Source organism: Falco peregrinus, chromosome 14 (genome assembly GCF_023634155.1).
Source record: "Falco peregrinus isolate bFalPer1 chromosome 14, bFalPer1.pri, whole genome shotgun sequence".
Taxonomy (NCBI): Eukaryota; Metazoa; Chordata; class Aves; order Falconiformes; family Falconidae; genus Falco; species Falco peregrinus.
The window spans coordinates 10,483,735-10,501,368 of record NC_073734.1 but is presented as its reverse complement, the minus strand read 5'-3'; the positions used below and the strand labels follow the sequence as shown (position 1 = coordinate 10,501,368).

The 17,634-nt window shown below is 37.1% G+C and overlaps 1 long non-coding RNA gene across 1 annotated transcript in view; it reads right to left on the bottom strand.

The window, feature by feature from the left end:
- LOC114013275 (uncharacterized) overlaps positions 1 to 14,108 on the bottom strand; it is a 68,168-nt gene extending 54,060 nt beyond the window's left edge. The window contains exons 1-2 of the long non-coding RNA XR_003556162.2: positions 13,859 to 14,108; positions 8,160 to 8,270 (exon numbers count right to left, since the gene is read on the bottom strand). This is a non-coding gene — a long non-coding RNA (uncharacterized LOC114013275). The remainder of the gene's footprint in view (positions 1 to 8,159; positions 8,271 to 13,858) is intronic.
- Positions 14,109 to 17,634: the final 3,526 nt, after the last annotated feature.

Sequence of the window (17,634 nt, the reverse complement as noted above, 5' to 3'; positions counted from 1 at the left end):
GACTACAAGACATTTATCATCAAAGGTCTATGAATATATTTGGCATTACTCTTTTAGGACCGAAGGTAACAGAAGCAATTATTGCATCTTAATTAAGGGTAAACACTGGTAGGCATATGTTATCTACAAGAATAGTTACATGTCTGAATATGACTAGATCTAATCTAAAATGAGTGCTAAGATTAGCCAAAATCCTCTAGACATTATCTGTGTGTAGGACTCTTTTTATAATCTTGTTCTAAGGCTAAGATCAATGAAACCTTAAAGAAGGATTTAGTGATGCTGATAGGATTTTCTCTTTTTGATAGAATGTTAGGTGGAAAAAAAAGACATATTAATAGGAATACATTAAAAACTTTCTTGATGATACACTCACACTACATGTAATACCTGTACTGTAGAAATGAGTTGTAAAACAATCCTTTATTAATGAATGAAACACTTTTTCATATTGGGAATACTACTCTAGATGCTCATGAAACATGAATCTTTGTGAATGTAAGACACAAAATTTAAATTGCAAATAAAGGAGATTTTTGCAAAGATAAATCTGATGAATAGAGTGAAATCTGTCTCAACTGGATGGATAAGATATTATCTTGCTTTATATGCTTTCAAACATCCCAATGTGTTAGTTACTCTTCTATCTCTTGATGGGGTATTTTATTTAGCAGCAAATGGGTTATATACAATTATTGACCACATAGTATAACCCTCTGCTGAAACGCACTCAATTCAGTTATGTGAGAAGCTAAAGGTTCTTGGCATTTTTTGAGGTCTTTTTAATCCCAAATATTCCAGGAATAAAACAGAATCTTCAGATAATCAGTCATTGAAAAAGGGGAACAGCTGGTATAAAATAAAACCCCAAGCTTCCCCTTTTTCCTGGAATATGCAGAAAACCTATTTAATAGCAGTACTTTTACATGACAGTCATGTCTGAACCGCAATGAACTGGTTTTATTCCTAATTTCAGTAATACCAAATAATTATTATACATTAATACTACAGATAATTACTGGTGTCAAAACAAACTGTCCACCTGCATTTAGAAGTAGATGCATTTCTTCTCCTAGATAGCAACTACAGCAAGAGTTATCTTTCCCGGAATTGCTGTATAGTGTCCAAATACAGAGGAGAAGGAGAACTAGTTCAAGAACAGACAGACATACAGCAACAGCTGAAGGGAAAAAAAAGAGACAAAGATGCGGATGGGAATAACAGATAAATAGAGCAGGTAAGAAAGGAACAAAGGCCAGGCAGAGGAGGATGAGGGGAGAAGGCTGGAAAAAGTTGAGAGCAGTTAAGAGTCCCATTAAACTGAGTACAATTGCTGTGGTCCATTAAACAAAAAAACAAAAAACAAACAAAACAAAAAAAAAACTAGAAAAAGGGAAGGTGGGAGGGCTGAAATATGTCAGGGCTGGAAAGTAGTTTGACAGTAAATACTGGAAGTGAGAAAAATAATATGCAGAAACTAAATGTTATGTACAACTTGTATGCAGAGTATGTACATTTAGCAGTGATTTTACTGGGAGGCAGTGTTTTACAGTGAAACCACCAGCTCTTGCCTTTGAAGACAAGCACTTCACACCCTTAGGGTTGCAGCCACCATCCCAGAATTCCTATGTCAGGATAAAAGGGAGCTACCTAAAGGAAACCACTGTGGGTACCTCATGCAATAACTAAAAAGCTGGTTATTTTTAGTGAACAAATCATCTAATTCAGCAGCTTGGCTGCAGAAATGCCACCAGGCAAAGGAGAAGGAAAATTCAGTAGTTTGCAAGATAATGTGATACTCAAGATGGGACACTTCTAAGTTTTACTATGAATGCAGAACAGATGCAAACTGAAGTAAGAGGTGCTGCACACGGAAAATAATTAAGGGCTAATTAGCACAAATTGGCTGAAAGTAATTTGCTAGGCTTTTACTATGAGATACTGATAATTCCGTAAGTCAAAAAGCTCGCTTTCTTTTTTCCACATTCCCAGAGTGTTTATCTCTCACCAACCATGGTGGGCATTTAAAAAACCCCACAGATCTGAGCCACATCCTCAGTTCAACTGAACTGTAATGTTTTACATCTGAGGCACCTCAGAGGGTGACTCAAGTGAAGAAATATTACTAAAATCAGATTTGAAGGGAAAATATATTTTAGTGTCCCACAGAGCACTGAGATTTCAAAATCCTCCCATTCTGCACTGAAACAATGATCTTAGGAAACCAAGAGAAAAAAAAACAAACACAACAAACATTAAAAAGGGACAAAAATGGGAAACCTCATGAAAACTGTCCACTTGTAGTCTACTTATCACAGCACTGCTCTGGAACGTGGAAGAGAGAGGTTCAAATCCCTGCTCTGATTTGCACACAAATTCAGAAAATGCTTTTCCAATCCAAAAAAGCTTCTTTCAAATCATGACTGTCCAGCAAAGCTCTGTTTTTGACAAGCAGGTATTTTCTGAAGGAAAAACATTTGTCAAAAATTTCTGATATACAGTATCTCCACATACATGATATATTCAGAAAAACAGTAACTCACAGACCATATATAGTATTATAGGAAAGGTTAAACTTTCCATCTCCTAAAAAAGTAGTCCTCAGTGGTTTTGAAAGAGAGAGTCTTAACTGTATGAAAAAGAACACCAAATTTCTTGCTTGGTGTTTGCCAAAATGGCAACAACAGAAGGGCTGGATTCAGCAATTTGTAAAAAGACAATGTGGATACACCAGCAATCACAACAAAGTGTGCAAAACATTTTAAAGTGTTGATTGTAAAATACTGAGGCATATCAGTATCATGGATGAATCTGCTTTCCTGTTTGGCTAGAATTTTACATCTGAGAAGACCAGTGTCATGGGTAACTTAAAATCAGTCATTTGTAAGCATTCAGTTAATAATTTTTTTTTATTATTGTATCTTTGACATATGCTCATTCAGCTTCAAAGAAAATGCACTCATAATGTTGACACCAAACTTATATTTCAACACAGGAGCTTATGCAGATTAGCTTCTGACTGTGGTTTAATCACAAGAGTAAAATGGCTCAGCAGAACTGAGTAATATTTTAGGGGTCCTTTTAAGGTAAATGATATGTTTGTACATTTCTCAGAGTGTGCAATACCTGCCTGAGAGACTGGAATTTGTATGAAGAAACAATTTCCTGTCTCCCTGTGGTAAATAATGTATTTAAATATGAGAGTTCTACAAATGTGTACTATACGTAGACTGTCTCTGAAGGAACTATTTTAGTCTGATAGCTAAATACCTAATTATAAATGCTTTAAAAATACACACTGTAGACCATCAACGTGTAATAGCTCTAGGCTCTGGTGCAGATACATATTTAAAGTGTATACCATTTCTATTAAACAGGCATGAACACAAAGCCCCCAACTTTTGGGAGAAGACAAGTAACATGCCCTGGACTCAGTCTGCAATGCACCGATCTTTGCCCAAACTTACTACTTTCCATTCACTTTGATTTGAAAACACTCAACATTTGCCACCAATACTTGGCACCCATTAGAACAGCAGGGTAGAAAAAGACTATAAGGGGTCAAAAAGATAGGTCGTGTAAAATACTCTTACTTAAGGATGGGAACCTGTAGGTATGTGCAGCTCTGTTAGCAGATGAAAAGGCTGTATGTGGAATTTTTGGACTGTAGTAAAAAGGGGAGTCAGGATAATGGCTATTAAGTGTACACAGTCCCTCACAGAAGTAACCTAATGCCCACTTCCAGTTGGCTTTGCCATTGCACACATGAAACCATAAGGGCAAATGGCACTTTCTAACATATACCTGTGCTTTTAGTAAGCAGCGGCAGGTTTGATCCTTCATATTTACGCAACTGCATATGCATGATTGCCGTGGTTTAACCCCAGCTGATAACTGGTGCCACACAGCCACTTGCTCACTCCTCCGTCACCCAGAGGGGTGGGGAAGAGAATCAGAAAGGAATGTAAAACTCAAGGATTGAGATAAGAACAATTTACTAACTGAAACAGAATAAAACCAAAAGAACAATAGTAATGATAACAGTAACAGTTATAATGAAAAGGAGGGAGAAGGGGAGAGGAATGAAATCCAAATGGATGGGAGGCTAGAAAACCAGTGACACACAACACAGCTGCTCACCACCCGCTGGCCCAGCCAGCCCCCAAGCAACGATCAGGAAGCCCCAGGCAACTCCCCCCACCCCCTGATTATATACCAAGTGTGATGTCCCATGGTATGGAATACCTCTCTGGCTAGTTGGGGTCAAGCTGTCCCCGCCGTGTCCCTTCCCAGTTTCCTGTGCCCCTCCAGCCCTCCCACTGGCAGGGCCTGAGAAACAAAAAAAGTCCCTGACCACACCGCTCCCATGCCAAATCCAACACACAGCACTGCACTAGCCACCAAGCTGAAAATTAATTCTATCTCAGCCGAAGCCAGGACAATGATACATACCAATTCTTCTTGTTTTTAAAACAGGAAATATATACAGCATACTCTGGACTAGGACTAGAACTGGCAGGCTACTTTTCCACCCAGAACAACTCAAGTCATCTCACTCATAAACCCCACAAAAAACTGAGTTCATATTACTAAATCCTTTTTAACTTCAGCTATAGCAGCACACAAGACACCTCTGAAATATTATAATCCAAAGCCAGTCTTTGACGTGTATGTTTGCTTTTTGTTGGCTATCCTTCAGATGAGAATAATTCTGAATTCACCAGTCATGATTAGTGCCTGTCCTATGTAGTTCCAGAGTGTCGCCATGGCTGAATGTAAGCAAAAGTTATTGTACATATATCTTCTCTCTTGATGTGCTGCTCTTGCTATTCAGGCTGAGACTATCTGTATTCAAAAGGTCCAAGAAAGTACATTCTTTATAATTTTCTAAGGAAGAAAAGGGGCTTTAATAATTGTATTGATACAAAACTTATTACAAGTTTAATTCTTAAAAAAAACCCCAAAACTGACTTCCTTTAGTAATACGAAAACCAAAAAAACCCAAACCCAAGCAGCTGCCCCATCTGCTTGGCTCTAAGCATCTCTGTCTTTGGAGCTGAGCCATGCACTTCAGGAGAATGAAATTAAATGTCTATCTATACTTTTGACCTTGTTTAAAGAGAAGTTTCCTTCTTAGCTCCATTCCTAATTTAATATCACTGGACTAAAGTCTCAAAGCAGCATGAACCCTACTTCAAAAGATGCCCTGAAGAAGGAATTCTGAATTAAAGGGACAAAAGTCCTATTTATGTATCCCAGATTAGAGATCCTATGGCATCTAAGTGTGGCTTTAGTCTCTACTTATTCTCTAAACAGACCCATTTGATATTCTTCCAATTTTTACTCAGTCAAAAAGCTGAGAGATAGTTAGTAACTGCTACTCTCAATGGTTTTGAAGATGATTTTCAAGTAATCTTGATTCCACTAAAGGGCAATGCCCTTTTTACTTTAATGGGCCAGACTTTGGTCAGATGCACATAAAATATCTGGGAAAAGATTAGAAAATTAGGTCATCAGCTTTCATGCCTTTTGAGGGTAGGGAAAGAGGGGTACTCCTCAGTGCCACTAAATCTACATATAAATAATTGCACTTGAGACAGCTGTGCTCTATGGGGAAATTTTGAAGCTGTAAATAGACTCAAATGTTTGCCTTTGTGTTTGAGTGAAGTGGTTGGTCCTGAAAGCAATTTGACACATTTTATTCAGTTATCAGCTGCTGCTAACAGAAACAGTTTTGAAAATCTCAACTAAAATACATCTGTGATCATTTGGGCTGGATGAAAGAGAACAATATGTGGCTATTTGGGAAAACAATGAGCAATGAGCATTTACTGGAGTTCAGAATTTAATATTATTCAGATGAATCAGTGAAAACATTGGGTGTACTGCTATTTCAGACAGATAAGCTGGAGTAAAAGCACATTCTTCTTTTCATCTGCATTGGCAAAATGCAGATCTTTTTCTACATTGTAAGAGGCCTACTGTTTTCTCTTTTCTGTGCACGTATATTGTGCATTTTATAGGTTTAGTGTTCATATAGGGGATCAAATCCTGAGAGAAGAGTGATTGCTATGTATACTGGCTTGAACAGGTGTTTCAGAAAACCTGCCTCCGTTTAAGATTCAGTTGCTTTTACATTGTTTACATCAACCTCGTTGCCAGTTTCGTGAAACAAGGCAAAAGCAATTGCCTTAAATAACATACTATTTCCTACTGTGTACGTAAATTGGAAAGCATTCTGCTTCCTTCAATCTGCAAAAGAATTTGTCTATAGTCAACATATTTTTTACCTACTAAGTCTCATATATCTAGCACAGAAAACAGACTTGAGGATGTTACGATTTTTTCAGACAGGGATGAAAACCTAGGACTTCTGTTCTAAAAATTACTAAGTGAATTACTAAGAGCCAAAAACCAGGACCTACAGTTGTTCCTGGATTCAGATTAACTATGAGATTGGAGAATGGCCTGTAATTCATGAAACCTGGGATTCAGAAAGCATGAAATTCTAAACTCCAACTTCCTTCACATTTCATATCCTTCAATGAGTTTAGATGTTTGCTGACTCTGGAGTCTATGCTTTTTGTTCTGATTGACTTGTAAATAGTTGAAAAGAGCAGCAAGCAAACTATGTGAAAACTACGTTGAAAGAGTGGACTCTTTACAAGAGTGTGCATTAGCAACTTTTCTTGGAGAGTCAGCTTTCCTGATGAGACAGGGAAGGCCTCAGTATTTCTCTATTCTTGTTTATACAGCATGAAGTACTGAGGGAAAACATTGTCTTGTTCACATTTTGCCCAGAAATGGTCTATTATTTGCAGACAGGCTGTCTTTGAGAGTTTGGCATAGATAATTTCATACCGATGCATGCCTAGCTGTTACCCATCTAGAATCTCAGCATTATTTGCATGGTATCTCTAAACTCTTCACCTGTCATTAAAGTATTTTGCGTGATACCTTTGCATTGAGATATATTATCATGTGCTCTTATCTTGATTCATATTATATTTATCCTTAGGAGTTGTGTTTTTACCAGAATGGTTCCTTGATGCCTTTGTCCTGCCTTTGTAAGGGAACTGACTCTACTAGTGAAAACTGTAAAATGGTGCATACTGAAGAAAATGATAGTTATAAACAATGCCAGTAGCTATTCATGAGACTTGCCATACTTTTCTTAAGAGACAGGATAAAATTCTCCAAGAATGGTAGAAGTCTTCGCAACTGTCTCAGATTTTACTGCCATAAATTGAGTATTGAATTCAATGACAGCAACATTTTGATAAGTACGTGTTTTCAGCTAAGTAGCATGGGCAATTCAGCACTTGATTCTTGAACTGAATGACAGTATCAGCACTGTGAGATGGTGAAAAAGGTTTTCAGGAGAAATTTTCATTTTTCACGAATTTCATACAACACAAAGGAAAAACTTCAATTTTCATTAGCACGGTTGTAGAAGTTGGTGTTATAAGCATTAAAAATATAGTTTAACATCAAGCTTTAATTGCTGTCATAAAAATTATGCTGAAATCAGCTACAGCACATGCTTCTGTAGACTTCTGTAAGGCCTTCTTACTTGATGGATAAATTAGCTTATTTTCGAATTAGTGAGCTTTGTAAATTGTTTAGGGACCTTTCCTCATTCAGTAACTCCTTTATTAGGTGCTCATGCTCAGTTATTTTTTGCTTGTTGCAACTCTGTCCAAAAATATCTAGGGTCACTGTGATTTTTGCTTGCTAATGAAAATGGTCACTGAATCAGTCAAAGAAAGATTTTGTTCAACACCAAGAATGTCTATTCTATGCATAATCCCTCCCCAGCATCTCCACACATACATGTAGATATGCATGTATATAGTAAGTTGAAAGAGAGAGATGTGATTTTGAAAGAGAGAGGGAGTGCAAGTAAAAAAATAAGCTCTGTGAGCAAGAGCTATTCTTCCACATTAAAGCTAAGCTGTGTTCCACATTTCTGAGTTGATCAGCAAACCAGGTATGAATATGCTCTCTTTAGACCACACCCTTATCACTTGAGAGAACAATCACAGAAACACTAGCAAAATGCCACTGTTCGAATAAGGGGCAATTAATAATTTTCTAGTGCTATTGATGAACCACGTTACACAACAAGTGTAGAAAGCAACATTTAGCATTATACAAACCTTGCTGTTCAAAGAGCCACGTCCACCTCTTAGTAGCCTCCTATATAGAAGATTGGCTGAGCATCCTCAGACTGGGGCAACTTTCTCCAGCACACAGAGAACTTCTTACAACTGTAGGGAAATATGAAGAGAAATTGTAAGATCATGATTGTGACTTGTGGAAGTAGCAGAGTTTCAGGTACAAGAGGACAAAAAAGATACTGAAGGTCCTGCAGAGATAATGAGAAACTCATCTGCAGTTACTAAGGATCCACAAGCTGGGAAATCAGATCAAAACCTGCCACACCTAGTGTTAAACAATATAAGCACTTTATTTTTATTTCTTCTGTTTTTGAAAAACTAATCTCCAAATACTTAACAACACTATGCAACACTCTAGGTAGTATGCAACTTGAGTTCATGTTTTTAACTAAACTATATTTCAATTGTGAAGTTCCAGAATAACAGCGTTCCTATCAGCACCTGAGCAGATGTCCTGCTCTCACACAAATCTTGCTTATGCTTTTCCAGCTTGTGATCAGCAGGATACACAACTGTAGTTCATTATTTAATTCTTCCTTTCTACCTTAGAACAAAAACTTGCACAACATTTTATCCACGGCAGAATTACCAAGCAGACATTCCTTTCTATATTTAACAGTCAAAAAAACCCTGTATGACTCTGTTGTTGAACCACCTAGTCTGGAAAATATCTATATAGCACAGAATCTCCCAGTATACAGATTTCCCCAGGTAGGTCTAAATATATTGAAATTGGAGAATAAATTAACCTAGTGGACTCTTGGTCGTCATTAAAAAAATAGATTGTTTACAGCTAACTTGTGTATTTCCAGTCTTCCTCACAGTATATAGTAAAGACATACCAAGCATTACTTGAATCAGCATTATGACAATAAACATTAGGTACCATTCAACACATGAAAAGAAAAATGTTCTTTCTGCGAAAAACTAGCCAGCCAACCCACCAACACTAGGCAACTGCAAACCTAAGAAAAGAACAGTGCATGCCTTCCTACCCATCTACCTTCTCCGACCTTCCTCTCTTCTTCTCATTGTCCTTCTCTGTGTTTCTATACTATTAGAGAAATCCTGTTAAGGTGTCACATTGTATGTGTTCATTTACCTCTTAATCCTTAGAGTGGTATACAATAACTTGAATTTGTGCCTTTTCTGTGGTGCACACCTACTTCCATAGTTACCTGCATTACACTCAACGAGAGGGTACCATTCATGCAACGATGCTGTGAAGACAGCATGGTAGGATTTGGCTCTTGAGAATGGTCTGCCCTGTAACACTGTATTATCTGGTTACCATCTGGGGCAACTCTGTGAGCTCTCAACCCATATGACATTAAATATTCCCTTCAAGCTTGGGAAGTTCAGTGCTACCACGCCAGATACATTCATCAGCGGGGTCACACTGCAGGGCTTCCATTGGCCGCAGTTACAGTAAGGCAGGTGTGCCTCCATTTGGTACTCCCTTGTGGTCAGGAATCCTGCAAACTTCACAGTTTTCAGACCCATTCAGCTGCCAAATGTATCAACTGCTGCTTGTACAAACTGGCACATTACAGTTTTGTTTGGTTGAATGGTTAGCATTTAAAACACAGTCCAGCTAAGGCCCCTGGCAAACTATATGCAGAGATGTGTACTTTGATTTTTCACGTCTAACTGCATATCCTTCCCCTTGTTTTTCTACTACTGCTCAAGTTTCACAAGCAGTTAGTACATTGGTCATTCACCCCCATTTTCTTCCCTGTTGTCCCTGAACTCATTAGCCTTCTGCATATAGCCTAAATCCAGCATGAGTTAATAACTCAGTTTTATTCGTGTAATGCCTGGCAGTAAACTTCCGTATTGAAGCTCATACGCAGAGCACTAAAGCCAATACACTTTCTCACAAAAATGCATCATCTTACACAAGCTGCAGAAAAAAATCTTGCACATTTCTGTATGATAAAATAGGTGATCAGATCTGCAAAAACCTTTTTTCAATAATCCTGTGTGCATCTATGTTAATCACAATGCAACCACAAACCCATATAAACAAATAAGAACAAGAATATAGGAAGATACAGATATATTTTGCATTAAGTGTCAGGGGTCAGGTTAGAAGTTCAATACAAACAGAATGTTACTGTCGGTGATGTACACAGGTTCTGTTTTGTACATTTATTTTTAATTTGTCTTCAGAGAAAAGTTCAGCTGAGAGGTTTTGATTTGGGGCTCATGGCCACACAAAGAATGTAGCCACCCAAGGCCATGCAGCAAGTCAGCAGTTTAATTAGGATTTGATCTCAGAATTTTCCTGGCTCTTGGCTATTTGCTCTATCAAGCAGCTGGTACAATCTTCTGAAGATATTTATTTAGATGGTCAGTGGCCAAGAATGAAACCAGTTTCAGGCAACCTTGTTGACCGCTCCACTACTCTATTATTCAGAAATCTAGATAAATCACCACATAATGAAGTGGTTGGATAGCAGCTAAAAAGATTTGGGAGTTATAGCACATTGCAAGCTGAACATGAATCATTATTTAGGTGTTGCACAGAGGGAAACATCATACTGGCATTGTAAGAAAAACTATGACCTGCAGGATTCAGGAAGAAATCTCCCAGCTCAGCTCAGCTCAGCACTCACAAGTCCTCAGCTAATTTAAGTCCACTTTTGGGCAACACACTTGGAAAGACATGAACAAATTTGAGAGAATCCAGAAGTGAGGAAAAAAAAAAAAAAAAGCAAGATCAGAGACAGAGAAACAGAGCTGACAAGAAGGGTGAAACAAAATCAAATGGAGAATTCAATCTGCTCTCCAGGCTGTGGTGAATAGGCCAACAAGCAGAGGCATTACATTGCAGCAAATAAAGTATTGCCTAGACAGCAAAGAAAACTTAACAGAAAGCACAGCAGTGGAGGGTTCAAACTGGTTCATTTGTGATCTATCCTGCTGTAATGAACACACAGAAGACACTGCATACCTGGAATAACATAGCTGCACCTGATTTTGTGGTTCTTTCCAGAACTGCAATGGTATTAGGAAACCTTAATCACCATTTATGTATTTCAAACACCAGCCTGTACTTAATATCACCTCTCAGTGATCACTGATACTCACGAAGTAAGAGGTAGTAGAAACTCGGTACCCATATCTCTCTCTCTCTCACTCACTCTCTCACACACACCCACACCCACGTGCACACACAGGACTATGTTGTCAAAGAATCCAAGCAGAGCTGTCCTCTAGCTACACCACCCCCCTCCTGTACCACCATATCTCAGAGTTGTTACATCCCAGGCCCAGACCAGCGCTTTTGTCGTCACTGAAACTCATGGAAGTTTTTCTCAGCCTGTTTATTCATCTTGTTCGTATCTTTTTGAGTGGAAGCTACGATCTGCTATGCAGATCAACCATTCTACCCCATTTGGTATCATCCACCGACTTGCCAAGGATTTCATGCCAACAAAGGTCATTACTGAATACTTAAACAGCAGCCTCTTATTATTACCAACTGCTAAGGAACATAACCGTTAACTGGCCACCAGCTGGTCTTTGAACCAGTTCCTGTTAGTTACTGGATGCCAATAGGATCCAAACTGCCTTTAAGGTACCAACATGAAAGAGCGCAAGAGAACTACATTGATTTTAGGACACTCTACCACTTACTCAGGGTATGTGTGCTCCCAAGTATTTCCCCTAACCCCTGTCCCCACATACTGATACCCTTGTGGGTGAACAGACCACGCCACAGCTGTACTAACATCAACAACTTCAGAATTGGAAAAAATAAATACAATATCTTATTCAGAAACACCAAATTGGATATGCACAAATAAGAGGAATTAGACTTCAAATATTCTGCAAAGGTGTTGACACACAGTACGCCTTGACAGCCCATCTGGTAAATGTGGACGTCATTCAATACTCTGAATTTCCTAGTGAATGGCATGCCAAAATCTCAGTAGAATAAGAAATTGTACACCAAATGCCAATCATTCATTATTTTCTAATTCCCTAAGGAGTATTTTTCATTCAGTTCGGCATTTATAAAGGAAAAAAATGCTGTGCCTCTATGAATGAAAATTCTGCACTTTTGTATCAAGCCAAGGGCTGACACGATGCATGCAGCCAGGCTTCTCTGAGGGATGACTATGTACAAGATATGGAAATGGTGATGCTGGGAAGAAAAACAAAGGCCTCATTAACATGCTACTGAATTTAACAAAGAAATGAAAACAGAACCAATACCACAATCTTTTTTTTTCCCCTGTTCATTTTCATTTTCTAGATTATCAGTCTAGGAGAGAGATAAAAAAAAAGCAGCTGCAAGAATACCTCAAAATGCCATAATCAATAACTTGAACTGACTTGAATGAATAATGCAGTGTCTTGCCTAGATTTTACATCTGTTATAGGCTCCTTAAAGTAACGTATTCTGAAGTACAGAAGGACATGAACAATCTCTGTGCATGTGTTAGTGATGGAATGTTAGAAAATAAAAGAACACATAAGAGTTGCAGGGAAAATTTATTTCCTAAAAATAGTAGGGTCTCCAGTTTCCATAGTTTGAGATATATTGTTTAAATTAAGTGACTTTTGTTATCGATTTGACACCTTCAGTTCTTGTTGACCTGCTGCAACACGATCTTCCTTCCAAGCAAATACAGATTCACACTAACTTTTTTGAACTTACTTATGTTTAAGAAAATATGTCCTTCTCTGAAAATACTTTACATCTTTTCAATAAATTTACTTATTTCACCATTTTGTTTTAAATCAGGTTGTTTTTACAACTAGACTTCAATTATTAATGTTAATGTTACTAAGTACTCTGAGTGAATCAAACACATTCTGTTTGACCTGATTATTTTTTTTCCTTTTTAGAATGCAAACACTCAGTTACTTGTATTACTCTACAGATGAGTATTAGTCATCCAAACTTTTTGCAAAGCACATTCTAGCTTACATGTCTGCATATGCTTTATGCATACTAGAAACAGTAAGATTTAAAGTAATTCCAGGTGTGTAATGCACAGATGAGAAACAAGAAAAGAAAATGTGCAGCCCAGGTCAAGAGGAAAGACCAATGTGAAAGGTATCTGACATTGTATGGCCATTTGTTTTCCTGAGCTTCCAGTATCCTCTCAAACTGCAGTGCATGTCCCTGAATTGAGGAAGATAAGAGAGTCATATATTGTCCTGAAGGATGTGCTAAGGACATACAATGCTCCAGGCATGAACACTGAACACAAGGTATGACTTGAAAAATGTCAGAAGATAAGGGATGAATGAAGGTGCATGTGACCTTCATTGTTCAAGGGCTTGAAACAGAGACAAACTCAGAAAAAGGTATCGATTTTGGTAAAGTCACTGTCTGTACAGACAAGAGGACTGTTCACATTCTTGAATTTTAACTGCAACTATTTTAATATTTCCATCTTCATCACACCCAGAAAACAACAGAACTCTATATATATACACACACACACATATATATATATAAAACACTGCATGGCTAAAGCACACAGGAGCACAGGAAACCATACTTATCCCTACCACTAGAAGAAAATGGTATTCATTACTCCAACCTCCTAATGTCCCTACACAAAAGCCATATCCAGCAAAGATTTTCAGTTCTTCTTCCTAAATATCCATTACCACCTAAAACAAGACAGTGAGAACCAAATAACCCAAAAGCTCACCTGGAGCCGATTCTGCCTCTGCCACTGCCATAATATCACGGTACCTGCTGGTTAGGAAGGTTAGAAACTTAAAATGAAATTCTTCCAGGCAGGAGGATCTCAGACTTGCCACGTTCCAGATGAATTCTGTAACAGTTGAGCTCCTGGACACTAGGAAAAAAGGCCATTTTCCCATGTCTCCATCCAGGACATCTAGCGCTGACAATTTTTCCTTGTCTTTGAAATTATTTAGTAAATATGACTAAATCTGTGAGGAGACAACCTACGTAGCTTAGTATATTTTTTTGCAAATAAATAATCTGGGGCAATTAAAAAAAAAGCAAGCTTAGTTCTGTTTTGTGACCTATTTTTGTACCACTCATCTAAGACATAACCCTCTCTATCAACAAATCCAATTTTCTCTCATCAGCTAACCCACAGAACAAAGCAGATGGATTCACAGTCATGCACAAGAACTTGTCACTACAGAACATAAGATGCCCTTCACAGAATTAACTTGTGAAAAATATTGCAATTATCTGTTCATAGAGAGCTTTCTGGAAGCAGTCTCTCTTCCTTTCTGTTTCCAAGACCTGTAGTAAGTTAGCATGACTAACATGCTTCTATGGCCTCCATCATTATGGTATCAGCATGACTTACAAACATTAATTCATAGATCTATGGATTGTAAGGCCAGAACAAACTATTGGGACAGTCTAGACTGACCTTGTTCATGATGCAGACCAACAATTTTTGCATCAAGACTGTCGCTTCTGCTGTGCTATAAAATACCTTTCAGAAAATTCTTTAGCCTTCACGAAAAGATTACAGTTGATAGAAATTCTAATCTGTCTGTAATGATTACCTTTCTGGCCTTTTAAAAACATTCCCTTTATTTCCACTCCAAATAGGTCCATTTTTGGCTTTCACTCACTGTATCTGCTTATCTCTTTTTTAGAAATTAAAGGGCAATCAGAAATATCTTGGACATCAAGACAAGGTAAAGCTAAGTCTCCTTTTTTCAGAAGTTGAAACAATTTGGCCTTTTCTCGCCTTCTCTGCTATGATCTTTTTTTATGAGTTTTCTGAACAGGCTTCTCTTTCAACTGTTTGCTGAGCTCTTACACTTTTTTATTTAACTTTTCCAAACTCTTTTTTTTCTTTTTAAGATTGGCCAATATTCAAAAATCTTTGCCTCCCCAGTTCAACATACAGTGGAAATAAAATTGCTTTACTCCATAAATGTTCACTATAAAATTAGCGTAAAGTAGAGTATTTGCTCTTGTAAGGAAAAGAACGGTTACATCCAATTTTCAAATAAAAAAAACAGAGATAAAGCATTCTGAAAGGAAGCGTGTGGCAGAATCAGGACTCGAACACCTACTCATTTTCAGCCTAGCCATAAAGACAAGATTATCCTAACCCTTAATTAAACACAGATCAACTTCCAGCATATAGAAAAGGAGATTAATGCAAGTTCTTAGACCTGTTTGTGTCTTTTGATAGGAATTATGATCAGCAGCAATGGTATTTATGACCTCTAATACACTATGTGCCATGTATACATATTTTCTCTATCAAACTAAGATGCCACTCAGTTTCTTAGGTTTTCTATATTTTTTTAAAAAGAAATTGTGTTTTATTCTGAACTGTTCTTCAGAGAAACACAACCCCTTACATGCCATTTATCCACATCAGTACTATCACCACAACACGTTTTCTTTCATACATTCCACATTCAGAGTCTGTCACTTCCAGACTGAGATGGGACACTGTTTTTCATAGTGCACTGCCATCTTCATGGTTACATCAACTAAAGTGCATGTATGTTTCTCTACTGTTAGCTTCTGTTGTTGTGATTTGAAAAAATGACAGAAGACTTAACTTCTGATTTGATGAACAACAGAGACCTACTGGCTGAAACAATGATCCTGTACCTTTAATTTTATTATTTTATTTTAGTATTTAATTTTCTATTAAATACAATCCTTTTTTTAAATATTTAGAATTTGCCCAAAATAGCAATGCTCAGCACCCTGTAAAAAAAAAAAAAAGAAACATGTTTCTCGTGCCAATAAACACTTAAAAAACCATGATCTGCTCCTGATCAGTAAGACTTCCAAAGTGATACTAAGACACTGGAAATAGCAAATCAGAGCAATTTTGTTCTCATTGTTCTGGGGTCACACTATTCTCTCAAAAGAGGAAGATTTATTGTGGCAGAAATGATAGACGGATCATCTTCTCCACCCCTCCTCCTTAACCTTCTGTAGACTTTCTCCACCTTTTCAATTTCTGGTCCCTCTGTACGTGTTATCTCTAGCAATGCAATGCTGACTCCTGTTACACCCTGATAATGAGCATTTTAAAATGCAGTTCTTCTTCGGAAAAGTTACTCATATTTTCCAATTATTCTGATACTAAGACTGAATTTTTACTTATTTTCAAAGGTTTATCTACAATGTGCTGAAGTGATTTTAATTCTTCTATTTTACTATCATCCAGTATGCTTATACAGTGTATTATTAATCCTTCTTATACCGCCATAAAGTCAAAAAAAAACTATCATAGCAATTTTGTTTTTATTCCAAATACACTAGCTAAGACTTCAGCTTTAATAGAAAAGCATTTTTATTATTTTTTCTTTTTAACTGCTATAGAAAAGGGATTGCTTCTGTGAAAGTTCAGGGAATTTTATGTACAAGTCATAAATTTTGTACCAGAAAAATGTGCCACTGTATGTAGGACTAGCTATATGTAAGTCCCACACCAAAGACAATGGAGGGTAATTAAACTTCATGGCTCTCAATCTGTGATGGTGATATTAGGAGAAAAAAATCGGCTGAACACTAAGCAAACCTGTCCAGCCCAAGAACAATTTGTGAAGAAATTTCTCCAGAAGCAGAATAAATATTATACACTAAGAATTAGTTTTATTAATTTTGTCTGATTTTGACCATTTTCTGTAAGTTAGATGTTACCTGGGATAACTTATAGAGATCTCAACCAAAAAAAAAAAATACAGACAGGATAAATGAAGTGGCATGCTTTAGGGCCAGATGGAAACTGAACGGACAAAGACAGACTCCACGATGTAGAGAGGGAGCAGATCAATTAAGACCTCCTTCAAAAACTGAGGTTGCTTTTTTGAGAAGTTCCCATGATTAGAGCCTTACAAAAATCCAAACCCTACATTTTTCAGGAGTTAAACTTCTCTTTTAAAGTGTTTTCTCATGCTATCACTAAATATCTTTGCTTCTTGTCAGCATAGTGTTTTCTTTCTACTTTCTGTTAAGTAATTCAACATGACATAGCCTGCTAAAAACACTTAAATCACTGCACTGAAGAAAATATTATACTATATTAATTCTGTTTCCAATCTTTTAGGGAGGGAATCAGTAGCAATTCAAAATTCAGAAAATAAATTTATACAAAAAATATCTAAATTCCCCATTACATGCCTCTTTCTGTATACTGACAGTGTTTTTAATATACTTTGCAAGATACACTTCTAAATTACAGAAACAAACACCCATCCTTAAAAGGAAATGTTAAAATTAAAGCTTTTCTTACTGGGATAATTAAATACAGCTGAAGACTGAAAGGGCTATTTTTTAGTTGCAACTTTTTTTTTTTATAACCTTTAAAACAGTATCATGAATTTTAAGAACTAAAAAAAGTTTCTTATCAAACACAACCCTTTAAAAACTGAATAAAAGCGGAGGTAGAATGAGGTAAATCTCATTTTCTGACCTATGTTTAGCCTGTAAAACAGGAAAAATGGATTTCTCAAAAAA